We start from the raw sequence: 20,792 nt of genomic DNA, 5'->3' as shown, positions 1-20,792 counted from the left end.
CTTCAGATATTAGGTAGACTTAGTAAGTTATAGTAAAGGTACGGTCTAATTGTCCAACTGAAAATAAATTAGGCCTATTTTAAACAATGAGTATGATATTTTAATGCCGCACCAAATACTGGGCATTTGATTCAATTAATTTTTTATGACATGTTTCAATTTTCTGTTAATAATATGCCTAAATAACAATAACAATATCAAAATGTTAACTTTTGTTATTACGACGAATGATCCGTTATGGTTATTCAACAATATAATAAAAAATTAAAAATTATATTTAGAAATTTAAATTCAAATAATCTAACGTGAACTTTATCAATTCCATAGTTAATTGAAGACTTTTCGCTTACAGGCAAACTTTTTTTTTTAGGTGATCCGACATAAAGCATTGGATTGAGTGACTTTCCTGAAACTGAGTCCGTTCAAGAAACATTTCTTTTAGTTCCTTTTACTGCAGCAGATAAGGTGATGGAAAGTAAAAGGAGAAAGAAATCCAGAAAGTCTTGTCAGAGTTGCAGCAATGCCGGGAGGAAATGGCTGTGTGGCGTTTGCAACATCAGTTGTGCAGGCGATTCAATTTATTGCGATTTATGTCAACGATGGTTTCATATAAAATGTGAAAATGTAACCAAAGCAAGCCTTAAGTACCTCGCAAATACTAGTTTGGCTTACAGTTGTAAACAATGTTGTTGCTTATACGACGGAACGTTTGACTACTTTCAGTCACTATTCAGAATGTCATCAGCAATTGGAAATGATGTAGATATAAAGGAAGTGGCCAAGATGGAAGATTTTTTGCTAAGAGATACACATTTTAATGTTCTAACATCTCAGTTGACTGGGAATTTTCAAATTGATGAAGTGTCAATGGCACTAATGAGAAGATGTGGTAATGTCAGAGAATTGAAACCCATATCAGTCTCTGGTGACGGAAGCTGCCTTTTCAATGCCGTGTCCATGGCGCTGACCGGGGATGACACACTATCTATTGAATTGCGCGTCCGAACATTTATTGAAATGGTTTCGAAGAAAGATTTCTATATAGAGATGCACCAGTACTCAAAAATCGGCATTGTGAGCCCTGATTATGACACGGCTTGTATGGATTGTAGTCGTGAAAGTGGATATTCGTCTTCATGGCAAATTCAAGCGTTAGCCACTGTCATAGGTCACGAAATAGTTTCAATATACCCACCATTGAATGGCATGATGGACAAGGTGTATCGAATTCTGAATAGAAGTTTTTACCCGTGTAAACAAAAGGCAGGTAGTCAGCCAATTTTTATCATGTGGACGAGCACACAAATCTTGGATCCGAAAGAAGAGAAACACATTTGGACACCCAATCACTTTGTGCCGCTAATGGATGTTCCGCATTTGACAGCAAACAGAAAATACAAAGGCAAGATCAGAAGTGGTCTTAAAATAAATTTAAAGAAATGCCAAGACAAATCTGAAGGTATAACTTTAGGTCTATTATATTAAATTTAACAACTTTATTCATTAAGTTAATTTTTTATTTTAAGTTTCTGGCATCTAATGGTTTGCTCTTTGTATTTCAAATCAGGTTTAAAAACATCTCCCATAATTACGATAAGCTCATCCGAATCAGACGAAAGCATTGACAAGTCAAGACAACGCAAAGGGCATGAAAAGCTAGATGGTAAGAATAATTAAGCCAATGAGGTATTGATGTCATAATTTCATAAATAATACTGTAAACAATTTAACTCCACAAAACCCATTTAGGCCTAACTTGTTTAATTCAAAAACAGTTGCCCCTGAACACAGATAATTACTGTCATAATTACCAGTGCTTTTATATATTTTTTGCTATTTTCGTCTGTTTAGAATCGTTGTCCTCCATGCCAGAAATAGAATCCGATGACATGACGTTCAAAGCGAAAAATGTGACGAAAGAAAACAAAACAAAAAGAAAACAAAAACAAAGAAAGGGTAAAAAAAATTAATATTTGAAATATAAACTTGAACAAATTTTCAAAATAATGTACAAGTAAAAATTCAGAATTAATTGATTTAGATTGTTTGGGTTTCTCTTAGGTTCCAAATTCCGCAAAACGATTCCAACAGAAGCTTACGAATCATTGCCTCATGCAAATAGGCCTAAGCTGGAAAAAGAGAAAGACAAGAAAACAAATTACAAGCAAAATCAACAACCAAAAGGTAAGAAACCGCATACTGTTAACAAGCGTTAAGCTTGTTTTCCTGTCGACGTAACGTTACGGCGAGTTGCGTTAAGTTGCGTTGAATTTTGAAAGCGTTTGATGACATAAAAACATTTCGTATAAGGTCAAAACCACACAAAAAAATCGTGAAACAGCGGCCCATTTACAACTATATTAAAAGTATGGTCTTATTTTTTCTATGTAATTCAGGGTCGTTGTCCCCGATCATAATTTCATCGGAATCAGACGAAGCACCGCTGCACACGGATTCAAAGCAGGAAAAACGGAAAACGGAGAGAGAACAAAAAAATGCAGAAACGAAAGGTGACTTACTTTTTCCTACAAAATATTTTTCTCTTTTATCTACCTTGTTTACTTATACTCTAAATTATTAAATGTTTGCATACATTTTAAACGCATATCTTACGCAATAAATAAGAAGTGGTAACAAAGTTATGTTCCAATGATAAACTCGACCGTTAGTAACAGTTATATTTCTTGTACAATAGGTGTACCATCGTCTAATGCAAAACAACTTAACAATGAAGATGTATGTTCATCATCTGACATAGATTCAGTGCCAGAATTTTACTGGAAGGATGAACCAAAATGGACCGAAATTCCCACATCAATGGATGCTGAACCACCAAGGGCCGTATCGTCCTCTGACCCAGAGTCGATTGAAGATCAGCATTCACAGACACCAAACAGACCGGGAAACAAGCCGGAAAAGGAGAAAAGCAGGAAAACAAAGTACAAGAAAAATAAACAAACAAAAGGTAAGGTCAAACATGTTAAATAACACATCTTTTAATAAAAACTAAATAATCAGCCGAACCAACGCTGCAGACGGAAATTTAAAAAACCCACAATAATACGGCAAAAGAAAAATAGATCAAAACAAAAATACAGAAACAGACGGCTACTTATTTCTCGACATTTTGTTTACAATTTTTCACCCATTAAGATTATAAAATGTTTTGCAAAAAAAGATGACGCCTGCCTAAATTAATTAATAAAAAGTAGCAAATCTCAAACAATTGACGAAATCTTTGAACTTGTTTAATCCATTTCTTTTATTATAATAGGTGTACCATCGTCTAATGCAAAACAACATAAAAATGAAGATGTATGTTCATCATCTGACCTAGATTCAGTGCCAGAATTTTACTGGAAGGATGAACAAAAATGGTCCAAAATTCCCACATCAATGGATGCTGAACCATGTAGGACGGTATCATCCTCTGACCCAGAGTCGATTGAAGATTTCAAACGGAGGAATACATTCTACAGATCACATCCACCCTCGGTATCCTCGGACTTAGAGTCGCTTCAAGGACAGGGTATCAAATTGACAGGTAGATTTCTTGGAATCAGTCGCGTGAGACAAATTTTGGTACACACCCCAATTAGTGAAGTTGTCAATGAGGTTCCTTGTGGCATAAAAGAAAACGTTGCATTTGTTGTAGACAATGGAGAAAACTTCGCACTCAGGGCAGATGGTAAACGCAGTATTTTTTACGATGACTGTGGTACTTGGCATTCATCTCAAACTACAACACCTCGAACAATAATTGCTATGATGAATGGCGTTATGATAACTGTGGTTAAACGGGATGGTGTGTACTGTACAAAGGTAAAAGGTGCCTGGACACCAATGAACCCACAACCTGAAAACATAATGTTAGTGTGCCGATGTTACATGACTCTTAAACGTGACCCTTCTTTCCGAAAAAGGGTCACGTGGATAGATAAATCTTTTCCCGACGAGTCAACAAATCTAGCGTTGGTGGAATACCTAGGCAAATTTCCTAAAACAAAGAGAAGTCACGGAAACAGAAATACACCCGGAACCGAATATATAAGAACCGCAAAAAGTACAATGATGGCAGCAAAACATAGACTTTCTGCCACGCAAGCCCCAAGAGACGTTTATACTGATCTCTTGTTAAATGAAGGCAACGCTAATCCTAGAGACATGAAACAGATACGAAATATAAAATATAGTATGAAAAGGAAAGAAAAGGGACATCATGCAGGACAGAATACAGCAGACGAAATACAAACGATCTTGACGAAGCTTACTGACAATGAATTTGTCAAGAAAGTATACGCTGTAGGTGACAAACCACCAAGTGTAGTTCTTTATACAGAAGATCAAATAAGTGACATGAAGAGATTTTGTTGTGGGCCGGTAGAAAAATCTATTGTTGGAGTAGACCGGACTTTCAACCTGGGTGGTTGTTTTCTAACCTTAACTGTATTCAAACACCGGTTAATGCGTCGAACAACCACTAATGAACACCCGATATTTATTGGACCAATGTTCTTGCACTGGGATGGGTTATATGAGACCTTTCTAGATTTCTTTGTGCATCTAAAAGGGAAGTTAAATTCAAGAGATTTTGAGTCTGAAGTGCATCTGGCCGATGACATAATTATTGGTTCTGACCAAGAGAAAGCGCTGGTAAAGGCAATAAAGTTTTGTTTTCCTTCGTCCCATCACATATTATGCACACGGCATATAAAAGAAAACATCATACAATTCCTGAGGGACAAAGAAGGGGTTAGCAAAGAACAACGAAATAGGATAGTGAATATGATTTGCGGAGAATTACTCAATAGCGAAAATGACAGAGAATTTGAGGCGAAAGCCCTAGATATAGAAATCTACTTAAACCAATTAGCCCCTGGTTTCTTAAACCATTTTAGAAATACACTTCTACCCACTATAAAAGAAAAAGTGTTCTCTCCGCGCCGAAAAGAAACGGTAATTCCAAAAAAATGGACAAACAATAATTGTGAAAGTATTAATCACATATTGAAATTGGCAATTAATTGGCAACCAAAAAAACTACCGGAACTTGTTGACATCCTGCACAAAGTTGTACAGCTGCAGTACGCTGATGTTCGACAAGCACTACACGGACAGGGGAATTATTATATTGTAGATAAAAAAATCGTGGTAGCGCATGCGATATGGGCTGGGAAACAAGATGACGAAAGAAATCGCCTATACTCCAAGTTCATGAGAGTTCAACTAAACGCAAACATTTCAAAAACTTCAATATCATCCACTGACGGAAAATTGAAAATTAAAAAAAAATCATCTGGAACAGCAAAAAAACCAGGCCAAAGAAAACGACCGCGATCAAGCAAGACTCGTTCGAAAATCGGAAAGAGTAATTAGTATTTGATTACAGCCTTACCATTTACATATTATATTATTTTGTGCATAATTCTCTGTCATTTTCGCTATTGCTTTTATTCCAAATTAATAATCGCTTTTATTAATCTTAATTTTAATTCATTTAATTACATCATCGGTCAGATGCACTTTAGACTCAAAATCTCTCTTATCTTCCCTTTAAGAAATCTAGAAAGGTCTCTCATAACCCATCTCGGTGCAATAAATTTCGGGTGTTCTACGCATTGTTTGTCTTCTGTATTTTTTCCCGAATGTCCCTTTTCTTTGTTCCATGATATTCCTTACTTTATATTTCGTATCTGCTTCATGTCCCTAGGATAGGAATTTCTTCAATTTAACAGTAAAAAGGAAGGCAATGATTTATTTAGTTATATAACCATAGGCCTATTTTATATATTATAAATAACTATTCTTTTCTTGATTTAAATACCATAGGAGATCAGTTAAACTGTACTGCCGATAATAATGTACTATAGATACAATGTAACGATAATGTGATGATATGATATTCTATAGGTGGTCCTACACGGTCTAAACTAATTATAATACTGAACACGTTTTAATATTTAAATAACAATACAAGTATATAAACAAATTAATTAATGTTATTAATCACTGTAGTTATTTTTAGTGTTATTATGTTTCAACTTCATTGTATATGAAAAAAGCAACACAACTTTACAATTTTAATTTAAAAATCTAAAATATTGGCGCGTTCTTACTGTATACCTTTTACAATTTTTTTCATTGATATTGATACAATCTGTATTAGTATACTAATAGTATTAGTTGTAGGCCTTACTGTAGTGTTAAACATAATTATTTGATTTTCTTGAATTTGATTAATTTGTAGAAATGTTAGTGCTGAGAGTTGGCACGATCTTTGTTGTTACTGTTATTTTGTATCATTTATTGTTGGTTATTGTAGAAAGTACAGTATACTTACGGTCTAAACGTTAATAATTATAATTAGCCTATAATCAATTATATATAAATTGAGGGAGTGCTGTTCCGCCGTACCAGGCCCAGAGTGTTAAAAAGTCGCTATCCAGTTTGAACATGAAAGCCCCAGTGCTCGAATGTTCAGGACATCTGCATATGAAGCAGAAGGTTCCGGGTTCGAATCTTTTTTTTTTCATTATCACAGATGTCCTCATCTTATCGTGTCAAATTAATTAATTAATTAAATTTAAGTATATCACCGGGCGGTTTAAAATAAATGTTCTTTGTCTGTTGTGTTTATATAGATATAATTATATCAATTTATTTATATTTATTTATACAGTACAGTATATAATATTAATGTTATCATGAAAAATAAGCATGAACAAGTATTTTGGATTGGAATGATCTGTGCCAAATAAATGGACAATTTAAAAGTTCTGAAACAGATAATGCGGTGTTTTTTTTTTATAATTTATGAAAATAGTGTAATGGGATAAATTGGCCAAAAGGGGTGACTTGGTGCGTACGTGCCTACAAAAAAAATATATTGATTAAAATTAATAATAATATTACAGTATTGTAAATATTAATTTTTTTAGACCTCGATTAACTACAGCAAGAATGGCCGCCTATATTTTATTATTATTTTAACCATAATCTGACTGCGCCCTCTATACAAAGATGTTTACTTGTGGCGTTTGACGATCGACTTTGACACAAAAATCACATTTAATGTATTTGTTACTAGCCTATCTGTTGTTTTTTCCGGTAAATAGTCATTTTTTTTTTGTATTTTCCGGTTTCTTTTGGTATTTTTTTGTTTTTTTCCGGTATTTTTTGGTTTTTTCCGGTGTTTTTTGGTTTTTTCCGGTTTTTAGGCGGACCGCCTAGCTGGTAAACATCAGTAACGTACGAACATCGTACGCTAGCTATATACCTAGCCTGACGTTGTATAGTTGCTGCATTAATTGTCTTTCTATTTTTGCCAGACTCCGTTGATACAAATTGGGGAAAACCCGGTATTTTCGCTGAAAAGTTAGGAGTCTTCCATTTGTTTTGGCCTCACGATCGATCGAAAAGTGGGCGAATTACAGGTGAAAAACAAAAATATCAATCCGCGCGCAATGCATTTTGGGATTTATAGCGGGCCGCTATAATTATTAAAATCGACTTATTTTTCACATTTTTAACCGTTTAAAGACGAAAAAAGTTATCGCAATAGGACCATATAGTATTATTTTTACATTAAATATAGTTTGTGATCTTAAATTAGATCTAAAAAACGTAGGGAATGGGGCTTTAATAGTATACAAACTTATGCTAGCATAGGACGGCTATTTGTTAAACTTCTTACTTGCTTTCTTTATTTCAGATTGTAGGCCTAGCTAAGGCCCTTAGGCCTATGCCTAGCTAGAGTACAAAATAATGAAGTACATGTAGGCCTATAATCTTTTCTATGTGAATCAAACGAGAAAAATCTAATGGATGATCAATATTTTTATATACAAAAGGTTGGTATTTATAGTTCTTAACTTTAATATTGAATTGAATAAATTGTGGCCTAGTTAGTCGTCGCGCGGGGGAGAGAGCGATGGATGAAACTTGGCCTAGGCCATACATGAATTAATAATTCCGCCACGCGTTAAAATAATTATTATGATATTGATAAGAATCAGCTTGCGTATTTCAAGAAATGTACGAAAATGAATAGCGTAGCGTTGCGACACGGACTTCTCCCGAACAGTTCTGGTTTTTTTTTTTTCGCTTGCGTTGCGTTTACGTCCTAGCTTTACGTTCTAGTGGGAACCAAGCTTTACAGCGATGGATCATTTTAATAGCTGCGCGCGCCACGGCGAACTAGCCGGCCTACATGCCTATCGCATCCATCGCTCTCTCCCCCGCACGGCGACTAACTAGGCCACAGCAAAGATATCTTTGGCTACACAGTACATCCCTAGTTAACACTCCGACTCTCGGGTAATGTGGTGCGCGGTCTGTGGCACTAGTGCAAGCTGTAATTATTCCGCACGGCGGCTGCTGTCAACAAATCAACTTGTATATGATTGCTGCATGATGTTATGTACAGTATCAATGCGTTATATGAAATCTTTTATTTTGTACTTGAAAAATCATAAAAATTAAAACTAGTCATGTAATTATAATTCATAAAGTTTATATATGAATGAAGCAACGACTTTTTTAATTACGAAATAAATAGGCCCAATGGTCACATCTAGCTGGTAGGCCTACTAGTATTATTAGGCATGTAGGCCGGCTAGTTCGCCGTGGCGCAGCTATTAAAATGATCCATCGCTGTAAAGCTTGGTTCCCACTAGAACGTAACGCAAGGACGTAAATGCAACGCAAGCGTTTTAACCAATAACAAGCGAAGTTATAGACAGTTAGCAATCACAAGCGAATAAGCCATCGCTTGTGATTGGTCAATTCACTTGCGTTGCGTTACGTCCTTGTGTTGCGTCGCTAGTGGGAACCACGCTTTAAGGCTGGTTTCCTGTCGAAGTAAGAAGTCGAATTTTGCAACGATTCTTGCGTTTCATACGTTTCCTACGTCTCTTACGAAAGTTGAGAAAAAATTGACGTCGTTGACGTTAGTCAAGATCGTTTCGGGCCGCAGAGAAACATCTGTAGTTATGCTGCTCCCGAAAGTTGAAATTTTGGCTGTGAAACACACGTCGTATGCTTACGTCGATTTTAGTGTTGTTACGAAAGTTGAAATTTTTCTTACGTCGGTCGGATTTATGACGTATTTGAAACAACATCTCTGATTGGTGTTTCTTTTTAGAGCGGGTTTTATCATTTTTCGCGCAAAATGTTGAATGTTGTTATTGTAGCCTACCTGTCAGTGCAGCACACCAACATGTTATTTTCAGTAGATAAGCTAGGCCCTAGTATTAGTAAAATACTTAATTAATACTGTACGGTACCGTACTAATAGGAATTGATTTGACCAAATAATCAAACTAGCCTAGGCTAGTAGGCCTATGTGTTATTTGTATGAATCAAAATATGAATTAATTATCCTGGCCCTCTAGGCCTAGCCTTAAATAGTTTTCAAAATTAAAAAAAGGCAAATCATTTCGAGATTCCTATTATTATTAGACCTACCTAGGCCCTAGACTAGGCATTGGCCTATTGGCCTATAAGCATATCTAATCGAGCATGAGATAGTACTACCGCAGTAAGATACCCATTATTTACAGGCCTATAATCTATATAACTTTACGTAAGGGCAAAATTCGGTAAATCGCGCTTTACTTCTAGAATTTTTACTCGATGGTATATAAAGTTGGTTCGTACTTTCGGTACTGATTTTAACCACCTGATGTAACCCTGTTTACTAATTAAATTAAGTTAGATAATTAGTTATTGACGATTAAAATGAATTTAGGTTCAACGATTTGCCCCAAATAGGGGTGTTTTCCGATCGTGGTATACACTGTCTAATAATGGATGTCCATCTGGAAAAATACCCGCCACAAAAATGCGAGGAGGCTTCGCATTTTCCTATCTCCTCCTACGATAATTGTTTTTAATAGCTGAAAACCGGTTGAACAGCTAGAGTACAGCATAATAATGTTGAAGACAGGCCGATTTTCTTTAAAAAATACTATTTTGATTTAATATACGATTATACAAATGTATTGATTTGCGATGAATGGAACATCCCAATCTCTCTCTGTCTGCCAGAGTTTGGTTTAACACAAGTAGGTAAATTTATGAGTCCTTGGTTTAACACATACGGTAGGTAAATATATGGGCCCTTTGAGAATAAACTTGAACAATACTGTAAATACCTATTATAATTACCTATTTTTGGTCCTCATTTGAATCGAACATTTCTTACTGTGAATGTTCGTACTGTTAGATGTAATATAAAAATATATACAAATAAACTTATTACTGAGATTGTGGATAGGCTCTACTGTTAGATATATAAACACATTATTATATACAAATAAACTATACTGACAGTTCCTTCTCAACGTTTGTATTAATTAATAATTACCAAAAATATAAACGTCGTAATGGTGTATCGTGACTATATTTCAATCGATTATGACAGTGACAGTTTTAACAAAGTATTAAATCGCAAATGTGTTACTGTATATATTTAGAGGTATATTATTTATAGGCCTATAAAACATGAACAAAATATTTCGTTACTGAGTGCATAAAGAATATATTTAAAAATTGTTCCTCTTTGCACCTATCCGCTTTCCCATCCCTCAACCCTAAAACTCCCTGATTAGAACATGATTAGGCTAAAATTATAGTAGTAAATACATACAAATGTTATTGTCCGGCTTTATTTCACTATAAGGACATACACATTACGTCATAACTCTTGTCGCTCATTGGTTGCTTGTTACGATTGCGCTTACGTCTCTTGCGAAAGTTGACTTCAAGTCAACTTTCGTAAGAGACGTAAGAAACGTGACGCAAGGGCGTTCATTCAAGCGTAAGATAAAAAATCCCGGTTTCCTGTAAAATCGGAAGAAAACGTCGTAACGCAACAATTGTTAGGTCATCGGTTTCCTGTAAAATCGTTTGTCGTTACCATTTTTCTTACGTTGCGTCGATTTTATAAATTTTCGATCGTAATCGGTTTCCTGTAAAATCCGCATTTCTTACGACAAATCGACGTAGTCGCAACAAAAGTGATGTTCTTACGTCGACAGGAAACCAGCCTGTAGTCTGTTGTAGACAAAAATAGAGTCGCCGAATACCTCGCTCTGGGCATGCGAAATAGCGTGTCGGATTCCCTAACGCTGGGGGCAGTTGAGTTACGGTGCCGGAATCCTATAACCACGGCGTAAATACTGTATTAATACAGTGTTGCAATATTATTTACATAAATTTAATTGATTGCATATTTTACGTGTAAGTGTGAAATGATGTTCTGAATTGAATTTTTGTTTATGTACAGTATGATTTTTGAACAATGTGTTAAAGATATAATTGAACTGAACAATTTTTTTTTTAATGTTTTGTTGAATATGCCGTCACTGTAGAGTTGTTCACTTTGACCAAAAAATTAGATTTAAAAAAATGCATTTGTACCTGAAAAGGGGGACAATTTAAACAAACAATTGGTTTTTGGTTAAATATACTGTTTATTTTGTATTTTTGTTAAGTGAAATCTTTATTGTTTTTGTTTATTTTCTACGGCAAGTGAATATCTAAATTGTTAAAATTGCAAAATGGCAAGGTGTTCAAAGTATGATTGTATTAATCTTCATTGTTCCTGTTTTTTGGGGACAATAAATCTTTCAATTAATTTTTTACTGTATTATTTTTGTTTAAAACTACAGTAACTTGATTGAATTTGTTTCAGGTTTGGAAAAATAATATTGCCACACTTTTGGAAACCATAGGACAATGTCAACACAGGAATCGAGGCAACTGTTTATTGACTAATCGGAACAATGCAATTACAGTAATGTGTTATTGCCATCATTTGGACTTCTGCAACATTAGCACAAGGCACCTGTGACGTGTGTTGTATTTTACTGTAATCAGCCAATATTTATAGTTATTCAATCATGTTAGTTGGCAAACATATTACAAACTGGTTATTAGTATATTTTTTATACTTAACATTGGTACCTGAGAACTGTCAGTGAGGATGTACATTATTTGATTGTTGCTTGGATTTTGCCTGATGATTTGATAACACCTGATTAAATGTTATTTTATGTTTTTATAGAAATTAAAGATTAGTGAGATATACAGTATTTATAAAATGTCTCTATTGATGGATTCTGCGACGTAACAGTAACTTTACTACCAACTACTTTAAAACCGTTGATTCAAATTGGATATAGTAATTCAACAAATCAAATCATTACCATTGAAAATATGCCAGATTTCAGCTTGACTTATTTTGGTTGTGTTACTATAAGCTGTTCTTCTAATAACTAAACCATTGCTGTGTTAAATTAATGTTGATAATTTCTATGTTGAATCAACGGTAAAAATGTGTTTACACTGAATCAACGTTGATCTGTATACGTTGATTAAACGTTATTTTTTCTACCTTGAATTTGGTTGATTACTCTACAATGGATCAACGTTGATATTTTTTTTAATTTAAACTTTAATTCAACAGTTTTTCAGCGTTATTTCAACGTTTGCGGATAATGTTGAATTAACTTTAATATTTCAACATTGAATCAACGTTGATAATTTCAACGTTAAATCTATGTTGAAATTTACGTTGATGCAAATTTTCATTTCAACTTAATTATTACGTTGTTTTAACGTTAATAATTTCAACATTGAATCAACATTGATAATTTCAACGTAGACATTTTTACGTTGTTTCAACGTTGATAATCTATGTTGAATCAACGTTGACATTTTTGTTGAGGCAAACTTTCATTTTCAACCATTTTTTCAACGTTATTTCAACGTTACTTATTTTAACGTTGTTTCAACGTTGATAATTTCTATGTTGATTCAACGTTGACATTTACGTTGAGGCAAACTTTCATTTTCAACCATTTTTTCAACGTTAATTCAACGTTACTTATTTTAACGTTGTTTCAACGTTGATAATTTCTATGTTGATTCAACGTTGATATTTACGTTGAGGCAAACTTTCATTTTCAACCATTTTTCAACGTTATTTCAACGTTACTTATTTTAACGTTGTTTCAACGTTGATAATTTCTATGTTGATTCAACGTTGACATTTACGTTGAGGCAAACTTTCATTTTCAACCACTTTTTCAACGTTATTTCAACGTTTGCAGATAACGTTGAATTAACGTTAATTCAACCAATTTTTGCCCACTGGGTTGCATCATATCACCACTATATGTCGTAAATAATGACGTGCGTGTGTGTAGGCCTATTCGTCGTACGTCCGTGTACGTATTATTCCGTGCCTCTTCACTGTCTTGTTTAATTTAAAATTAAATAAACACCCGATATGAGGATATTTATTAGGCATGATAATTAGAATGTTCTATAACCAAAAGAATTTCTTCAGTAAAATGATCATTGTGCTGTTGAATAAAAGGCGACTCGCCATCTGAAACATTCTCTGAAACCAATCGGAGCTGCGCCTTCTGGTATCTGTTTCCTCACACAGCTGCTACGTCTTTCTGCTGACCGTCGGGGATTCCCCTTTTTAAAAAACACGCACACGATACTGTACGATGGTTTTTCCATGGTCAAAATGTAGCGTTTTAAATTTTACTAAAATACCTGCATGTAAAACAATCATATCGGCGATGAAATCCTTTTTTTTTTCTTCATTTTGAAAAGTCATTATAAAATTAAGACACGTACATAACTTGTCAATAAATGCAAAATGATCAATAAGTACTAGCCTATAACACTCATTGTCTTACAACACAGTTATTGTTTTAACTACTGTAAATCTATACGAAGGCCTACTACACATATACATTTAGGCCTATTATTATCCTAAAAAATGAGCTGGTATCCACGCGTAGGTTGAAGAAAGATTCGTAATTGTGGCTCTGGTAACTCATTTTAAAATCATATTAAATTAACATTTTCGAAACTATAAATCAGGGATAATCCGGCGACTGTGCCGGGGCGACTTTGTTTTGGGGCGACTTTGCGATGGGGCGACTTTGTATTGGGCGACTTTGTATGGGGCGACTTTGCGATGGGGCGACTTGACTAGCTGGATCCCTAATAGACTAACTAAAAAGGCCTATATCATAAATTCATATATGTAAAGTTTTCAGTATGGCTACAGCGGCAAAAATCTAATTTCCAAAATAAAGGCTAGGTCTATGGTAGGGTTAGTTTAGACAGGCCTACTAGTTCTACTTAATTAACTAGGACCAGACCAGGTTCTGCTGTCTAGGCCTATCCATGGCCTATCCTAGCTAGTACAAAGATTTGGCAGCAACAGGTTTTACCGGTTTCCAAATACAGTATCAGCAAATATTTTATCATCTATATACGTCACATGCAGTTTAAACTTAGGTAAAAATATGTTATGGGTGTAGTAACAGCTACAAACATAGAAGCTCTTTCTATCATCAAGACTCATTTTATTTTCTAGGCCTACGTAACTGTATGCTAATACTGTTCTGTAGCCTAGCTAAAGCTTGGCTTCTATCTTGTTGATTGATTGATCGCAAAAATCATAGCAAAAAACATGTGTAATTTAAATAGCTGTTGTTTATTTTAAGGTCACCGAGTCATAACAGAGAGGGCGGTACACAGCGGTTTTTTTATTTTTTTATTAGATACTTTATTATAGGTGGCGCGCGGCGGTGTTTTTGAAAAAAAAAAGGAACTGTTGGTTTTGGGGAAGTGAGAGAGGAGGCGCGCCTATCAAAATGACAACTATTTTGATGGAAAACAGCAATAATTACATTCCAGTAGGCAAAAAAGTAAGTTACTAAATTAATGCAATTACTAGGCGGCGCCTAGCTAGGCTAGGTACAGGCAATTATGTAGGATAATGCAGGTCAGGTGCAATAAATCTAGGGCCAGGCTAGCCTATACTCCTCCTGGACCTAGCTAGGCTAGGCTATCATAGCCTAGCTAGTAGCCTACTACTAGGCCTAGGCCTAGGCGGGTAGTAACAAAGTGCGAGGCACGCGAGGCAGGGAAGGCATGCGAGGCAAGTCAGAAATTTATGCGAGGCATCGTTTTACCATCATCAAAAAATGCGAGGCATCATTTTATCATTTCTCAAAATTGCAAGGCAGGAAATCACCGAAATTGAAGTAGCCTAGGCCCTAGGCCCGCTAGGCTAGTTTCCTTTTGCACCTGCCTTGTATTTTAACCAACTTTATCCTGAATACCACAGCTTAGAATTAGTAGGCCTATTTTAATGAAGAAAAATCACATAAAAGTAACAATAAATCCATTAAATTGGTGATTTTACAGACGTTGTTTTTCTCGCATTTCGCACACTCAATGTTCAATATTTTGGTTTCTATGGAACGCAAAAAGAGCAAAATTAATTAGAGGGCTAAAAACTCTGTGGAATCCATTTATATTTAACGCATTATTTGGTGAAAATCAAGTACAATTTCAATAGATTTTGTCACTGTCAGTAAGGAAAAATGGGCGCTAGTTCCGTTTCGCACCTGTTTTTATTTCGACTTCCTCTTGACTCCAAATTGTTAAGCAACTTATTGTGAATACCACACCTTAAAATTGGGCCTCATAAGTACTTTTATGAAGAAGAATCACATAAAAAGTAACAAATAAATCCTTAAATTGATGATTTTACAGACATGTTTCTCGCATACCGTTCGCCGCGAATTTAGCATACTCGAAGTTCAATATTTTCCTTTCTATGGAGCGCCAAAAGAGCAACAACAATAGATGGTTAAAACCTCAGTGGAATGCGTCTTCTTTTAATGCATTTATTATTGAAATACACGTTTAATTGTAATATATTTTGTCAATAAAAATGCTGTAACATTTTACTGCTAATAATTTGCTGTTTTCAAATAGCAACCAACCTAAGAGTAAGACTAAGACTAAGAGGCATATTATTTAGATTAAAGTATACCCCTACAGTACATGTAATATGATGATGAATTTGTCGATTTTCATTCCTAACTAAAAGCTCCTGAAAAAACCATGTACAGTATCAACAGTAATATTTTTGTTGCATTGACAAAATTGAACGTAATTTTCACCAATAAATGCATTAAATATACACAATTTACTGAGTTTTTAGCCCTCTATTATGATTGCTCTTTTGGCGCTCCATAGAAACAACAACATTGAACATCGAGTATGCGAAATTCACGAACCGATGTGCGAGAAACACGTCTGTAAATTCATCAATTTAAAGGATTTATTTTTTACTTTTTGTGTGATCTCCTTCGTAAAAGTATTAAAGAGGCTTAATTCTAAGGTGTGGTACTCACGATAAAGTTACTTAACCAATTTTGAGTCGAAATAAACGACAGGTGCGAAACGGAACTAGCGCCGAAAAATGTTACTGTTGATAATGTACACGGTTTCGTTAACCTTTTAAAGAATAAAATAGAAAAATTCATCATAATATCCTTAGTAGGATGTCCTAGGTCTAGACTAGGTAGTGATGTTGATTTAGGATCGATTATTATTCTTTGAAAACAGAACAGTATCAGCAGTAACATATTACAACATTTTTATAGACAAATTAACAAATATATTGAAATAAAACGTGTTTTTCACCAATAAATGCATGAGAAATTGACGCATTCCACTGAGTTTTAGTCCTCTATTATCGTTGCTCTTTTGGCGCTCCATAGAAACAAAAATATTGAACATTGAACAAGTGAAATTCGCGAACAGTGTGCGAGAAACACGCCTGTAAAATCATTAATTTAAGGATTTATTTGTTACTTTTTATGTGATTCTTTCATTAAAGTACTCATGAGGTATACTTCTAAGGTGTGGTATTCACACGATAAAGTTAGTTATGATTATCAAATTTGGAGTAAAAATACAAGCGAAGGAAACTAGCGCCAGGTTTATTAGTACGTACATGGACAACAATAAATAAAAATCGTTCGTAATATACCTAGCTTACTAAAACAGGAATAGTGTATCATTATTAAATATTACACCAATTATTATTTTATCAAAATTGATTAAATTATTTTCTACATAGGCCTCTTATCTAGGTTAGGGCTAAGCATATTAGCTAAAGTTTAATTTTAGGCCTAGTATTACAAGTCTTTTTTCACACGCGCTCCAGAATTCTGTCGCAATTTTTTTCTTTGCGGCATGTTATTGGATCGGCATATCAGTTACCTTTTATTCACCGCCAGTTATTGAACTTGTCCTGGCAATCGCTGTTCACCTTATTTGCGAGAGAGGTACACGTGTTGTTCCTAGAGAATGGAATGTCAAAAATGTCTTTGGCATGCCGCTCAGAGAGAAGTCTGTCTGAAACCACGTGCTATAGGAGGGGAATGCACCACAATCCTCTGAGCTGAGGGCTGAATCATTCCGCTACCTGCTAAATAGTAAAGAGGGATTTTCCATCTCTCGGGTCTACCGGATCTAGGCGCAGGGGTGTGACAAAATATTATTTTCACTCTGCTATGTTCGAGAGACATGTGAGTAAAATAAAATAAACAACATGATGAGTGTATACACGAATCTATTTAGATACGCTTGTATCGATTGATTATTAGGCCTATAATATAGCATAATAGCACGTTAAGATATGCCTCGCACCTTTTTGAAATTGTAAACTATATGCCCCGCATGCCTCGCACTTTTGGAAATGATAAAATGATGCCTCGCACAAATATTTGGCATGCCTCGCGTGCCTCGCTGCCTCGCACTTTGTCAACACTCGGCCTAGGCTAGGTAGGTAGGCTCTGGGTAGGGTATTATTGGGTGCAGGTCAAGTCGGCCCCAACCGTCTCGGCCAAAGTCAAGTCGGCCCCACGTCAAGTCGGCTTCAAGTCAACTCGGCCTCAAGTCAACTCGGCCTCACGTCAACTAGGCCAAAAACTAATCGGTCAACTCGGCCACAATAAAGTATGGAACGCAAAAAGTACTTAATGTTATTATGATTATTACTAGGCCTAGGCCTATCCACTCTAAAAAATGAAGAAATAAAAAATATAATATAATAATATCATATAAAAAAATGAACTCATTGCCGATATGAATAGAAGTACCCGCGTGTTACAAAAACATGTGCAGGTAGGCCTATTGCATTTAGTAAATCGAAGACGGAGGCCTACGTTCCATCACATTTGGCCATAGAAAAAATGATCGTACATCGTTTTTGTCCATACTTTGCGTTTAAAAAAAAGGGGAATCCCCCGGTCAGCGAAAACACATAGCAGTTGTAGATATCGAAAAAGCTGCCAAACGCACAGGGAGGCGCAGCTACGAATTGTTTTCAATTGTGCAATTTGAAATTTTATTAAACGTAAATAAAGGAAAGTTGGTGAAATCATTCCTGTTTTTGTTGCTAAATATATTATTGTCTAAATATTAATATTCATTAAAAGTCAGAATTATTCATAGTTAAAAAATTGTGAAGAAATATTATTTTATCAATCCCCTTCATTTGCACTTTTTGCGTTCCATACTTTAATGGGGCCGAGTTGACCGATTATTTTTTGGCTGAGTTGACGTGAGGCCGAGTTGACGTGGGGCCGACTTGACTTGGGGTTTACTTGGGGCCGACTTGACTTTGGCCGAGACGGTTTAGGGCCGACTTGGATCGAAATCGTATTATTACTATATTAGGCCTAACCTAAGTCTAGGCCGGTTATCACAGTAAAATTTTTTTATTTGCTGCCCGATCGTCTTGGGCCCAGAAAATGTGGTCCCGATCGTCTCATGCGTTGGCCCAATCGTCTCATGTGTTAGGAACCAGTTTGGTCTCTATCGTCTCATTTGCTGGGCCCGATCGTATTAGCGCAGGGCCCAATGCGGTAGTTTTATATTTGATATATGGTCAAATCGACGTTTTATTTTTGTTCCGATAAAATCGGGTGTTCGGTATGGAGCGTTGTTGATTGCTGGTTCTGGTCAATATTTGTTTGGTACTATAAGGGATGAATGTTTATTTAGGCCTAAGCTTTTTGGGCTATCCTGCAAAATCTTTTATAATTGTATTATTTGTAATGTCAGTAATTTATGTTATCACTTTCTTTTGTATGTATTTTTTATGATGATTTTCTAATCAATTCAAATCAAATCAGACCGACTACACTTTTCTGCAAAAGCCTGTTCCTATTAGTACTGTAGGCAGGCCTGTCTAGGCTATAATAGTAGTATAGGGCCAAATAACCATTTAAATTCCTAGCTAGGCTAGGTCACAAGTGGTTATATGTTCATAAAAATTTGTTTGTAAAAATTTAGCATTTCGCTATTTTTTTCAGATTATTACTAAATCTAGGCCTAGATGCATTCCGCCACAAGTTAAAAAGAAACCAGCATGTCGTTTCAAAAAGGTAAAGGAAAATGCTGTTGATATTCTCTCTGTCATGCATAGTAGGCCTACTTTAGTAGACCTGAAGTGAAAATTCTGACACTTGGCACAGTTATTCATTAGGGTATTAAAACATGGAATGAAATGGTTGCCCACACATGGCTGGTTAATTTACTAATTCCATCTGTCTAGCCCTTCTTTAAGTCAGTAGATTGTTTAAAAATAATACGTACATGTGCAACGTTTCAACTTGTTTTTAATAAGTCTTCATCTGGCAACTGACTAGATGTTAGTAGTTCCTAGGAGTACTGTAGCTTTGCTAGTTGTAGATTAGCGCCCCCTAAAAAGGCAAAGAACTTCGGAAAATCACAGACTATTACAAATTACAAATAGTCATTGCCTGACTTGTTAAAAACAAGTTGAAACGTCACACATGTACGTATTCATGAATGGTTTTAACGTAAAGAATTATATACAGAATAATTACTATTAGATCCTTCAAAATGAAACACATCCTCTTTTCAATACATATTTTAGTCCTCAAAGCTCCAAATGAATAATTTATTATGAAAGCTGTTAGTTAGACTTTACAAAAATTACTCTTTAGCAATAATTTGTATACATGTGTATTTTAAATGTTTGTTTTAAATGTTTGTTTACATTTGTGAGTCTGCCACAACCAAAAGAATCAGATTGTGGATAATAAAAGTTGATTGAATTGAATAATGAACTGTTTACTGTACTTTCAGGGGTTAATGGTGTGGATACATGATGAAAAAGAGGTTTGGGTTCCAGCGTGTGTTAATTCATGTTTTAGTGATGGCAAGATTATAGTCACTAAATATAATGGCCAGGTAAGAGGTTTGGGTTCCAGCGTGTGTTAGTTCATGTTTTAGTGATGGCAAGATTATTGTCACTAAATCTAATGGCCAGGTAAGAGGTTTGGGTTCCAGCGTGTGTTAATTCATGTTTTAGTGATGGCAAGTTTATAGTCACTAAATCTAATGGCCAGGTAAGAGGTTTGGGTTCCAGCGTGTGTTAATTCATGTTTTAGTGATGACAAGATTATAGTCACTAAATATAATGGCCAGGTAAGAGGTTTTGGTTCCAGTGTGTGTTGATTCATGTTTTAGTGATGGCAAGATTATAATCACTAAATCTAATGACCAGGTAAGAGGTTTGGGTTCCAGCATGTGTTAATTCATGTTTTAGTGATGGCAAGATTACAGTCACTAAATCTAATGGCCAGGTAAGAGGTTTGGGTTCCAGTGTGTGTTGATTCATGTTTTAGTGATGGCAAGATTATAGTGACTAAATCTAATGGCCAGGTAAGAGGTTTGGGTTCCAGCGTGTGTTAATTCATGTTTAGTGATGGCAAGATTATAGTCACTAAATCTAATGGCCAGGTAAGAGGTTTGGGTTCCAGCGTGTGTTAATTCATGTTTTAGTGATGGCGAGATTATAGTCACTAAATCGAATGGCCAGGTAAGAGGTTTGGGTTCCAGCATGTGTTAATTCATGTTTTAGT

The 20,792-nt window shown here is 35.3% G+C and overlaps 1 protein-coding gene across 1 annotated transcript in view; it reads right to left on the bottom strand.

Moving 5' to 3' along the window:
* The window catches only part of LOC140044173 (uncharacterized), a 352,654-nt gene that overhangs the window by 132,121 nt on the left and 199,741 nt on the right, over positions 1-20,792 (bottom strand). The window lies entirely within an intron of this gene.

This window comes from Antedon mediterranea, chromosome 3 (assembly GCF_964355755.1).
Source record: "Antedon mediterranea chromosome 3, ecAntMedi1.1, whole genome shotgun sequence".
In the NCBI taxonomy this organism is placed as follows: Eukaryota; Metazoa; Echinodermata; class Crinoidea; order Comatulida; family Antedonidae; genus Antedon; species Antedon mediterranea.
The sequence above is the reverse complement of the archived record's forward strand: the minus strand, read 5'-3'. Positions and strand labels throughout refer to the sequence as shown.